The following is a 3053-nucleotide window of genomic DNA, read 5'->3' on the forward strand; positions in this document are numbered from 1 at the left end:
ATTGGAGAATAAAGCGGGTAGCTTTTCACATACATATTACCCCGCTACAAGTTGTAGTAATAGAAGATATTAAATCTTTCCTTTATTTATAGTCTCAATATAATCAACCGCTTTCGCGTATACTTTGGAAACTGAATAAGTTTCTTTGAGACTTACTACAACACAATACCTTATTGGTAATTAATTGTGTTTCTCCAAAATAGTATAATTGGCTCTTGCAGATTTCTCAATTAATTTTGTAGTACCACATATTCATCAACACCCATATGGTGAATATCTCTTTTAAAGAGAAAGTTATACCATTATGGTTATGGTCAAAATTATATGCAAGTTCTGTTTCTTGCATTATCGCTGTCTTTTAATAATCACAATGCCAAAATATTTTGGCGTACAATAGGTACGTGACCAATGACCATTCATGCCATAATAATGACATTATTTTCTTATATCATCTCAAACCTCCTTCTAGAGGTGAGTGTGGTATATTCACTACCACTAGCACGTTCATATTCTTTGAAGAATGAATATGTATTCATAAATCACATGTTGTTACCTTCAAATCATGAATGGACCATAATCATCTATATGTGCTTTACAAAATTTCATGTCAAATCGATGACAAATATTACTTTCACATAGTGAATGATTATTTTGAGAATACTTATTGTTCTCATTACCACAATGATGACGATATAATTTCGTCTATTGCCACGTCCACATCCATTGATTATTCATGGTAATAAATTTGTCTTTTTTCAGACGTATTACATATTGCTATCACATTCTCTTAAGGGAATGAGAATGGAGCAAATTCAATGGGACGGGTTTTCATTCTTTGCCCACAATCATACATAAATTTGATCATGGCGAGGCATAGAAATTTTACCACTTCAGGTGGTTATAATTTCTTACAAACTCCATTAGAGTTATAATCAAACTTTGTTGTCTTTGCTTGTATATAAAATCAAATTATAGAATTTCAAGAATTTAAAAGAGAAAAATAAAGTAAAATACTTACCTTAAATCCAAAATTTAATCATGAAGGAAGTTCATGGAACAATTGACAATCATTGTGCTCAATCCCAAAGCTTCTACTCAATTGGTTGGAGTATCGTGCTGATAACGTGTTATAAAATAATAACAGAAGAAGAAGAGTAGTGCAGAGAAAAGTAGAGGGAGAGAATTCTTATTGATTTGGGATGAATTACAATGGAATAGAACAATCTATTTATAGGGAGATGGTGACTTAGCCACCAAGTAATAAACCCTAGAATCTCTCTAAATATAGGCATTCACCATAAATAAAATTCTATTTATAACACCAACAAATTATTTTATTATCTCTTCATTTAGCTAATTTGACAGCTAAAAAACTTATTTATGAATAAACCAGTTGGTGATGTGATAAAGGTAGTTAAACGCCCTCCTTATCTTGCTAAATGGATGCTTTTTTAAATATCCAATCAGAATAAACATAATGCAAATCATGAGCAAAATCTCCCCATTTTTTAACTTAGAAACCAAACTATATTCTATTGAATAGAAGAGTATAGAACTTGGCCGCCCAGCCACTCCCAAAGAAAAAGTTTTCTGAGGACGTGGGAGGACGACACGTAGAAGCAAAATGTTAGGGCGGATCTATAGTGTTGGTTATGAGTTTACGTAAAAACAACAATTTTTATTTAGATTCAATAAATATTTTAAGAAATTCATTAAATATTTATAGATATTTGACTATGAATGAAGTTATTAGTAATGTAGTATTACTTTGAGATTGATATAAAAATGTGTAAACTTCAAATTTTGAATCCGCCAACCTAAAAAGTATATATAACACTTTAAATTAAAAAAAAAGTATGTGAATGACACTTACTTTGTAAAATCAAAATTGGTAAATGCAGTAGCCACTTGCCATTAAAAGCTGTCAATATCTGGCTTTGCAGAAAAAAATTATATTAACATATATAAATATATACTAATAACACTTTTAATAAAGCACAAGTAGACAACATAATGGTACTATTTTCTTCCTTTGTGATATTTTAGCATGATCATGACTTGATGATTGTATTGACCTGTGTTTAGCCACATTTATATATTTTGCTGTTTGTTGGACATTATAAACATTACCGATAGTCCTTTCACTTTTTGCATTCCTTTTCTTTTTTTTAAATCATTTTCTATCTTTTGCTAGTGGAAAACGATTGTGGAATGACCTATGCATATCTCACACTCAATAGTCTAGCCTGTCTAGGATATAGATCCCTCCCCTCCACCATTTTCGTACCACATAGTACTATATTTTTATTATATATTCGTAGTGTCCGGAACAATTTGTGCGCATTTTGATTATCACATATACTAATAACTTTGTCCATTAAACTTTAAATAAATGAACATTAAAATCATCTAATGTTTTGCCTCTGCTAGAATTTGAACATATATTTCTCGACTCACTCCATTAACTATTAAACGGTACCCTTGAGTGCCATGGACCATATATGCTAGTGTCTAATTCTCTATACAATCTTTTTCATATTATAAGCCAACGGAAAATGCTTTTTTTTTTTTCACAAAAATTATTACACAATCATATAAGTATTGCGTACGCATCTTAATCATTACAAATATCAAAAACTCTATCCACAAAAACTTGATCAAATTAAATGAGAATTAAAAATCATCTGATGATTTGTTTTCGCTAGAATTTAAACCTAACACCTCATCATTCTTAATCTGCTTCATTGATTATTAAACCGTACTTTTGGGTGCCAAATACCATATATGCAGGGGCGTATCTAGCACTATAGCTACGGGTTCAAATGTACCCATAACTTTCGAGGCAGGGCATGAATTTATGTGTAAACATTACTAAAATTGTAAGAAATAGTAAATATGAACCGATAACTTTGAAAATATGATAGGTTCAATGCTAAAAACCTTAAATACTGTACCCATAAAATTTAAATTTTGGATCCGCCTCTGCATGTATGTTAGTGTCTATACATACAACAACAACTACATATCCAGTATTATCCCATGCCGTGAAGTCT

The sequence above is a fragment of the Nicotiana attenuata genome, unplaced genomic scaffold (genome assembly GCF_001879085.1).
Source record: "Nicotiana attenuata strain UT unplaced genomic scaffold, NIATTr2, whole genome shotgun sequence".
Classification (NCBI taxonomy): Eukaryota; Viridiplantae; Streptophyta; class Magnoliopsida; order Solanales; family Solanaceae; genus Nicotiana; species Nicotiana attenuata.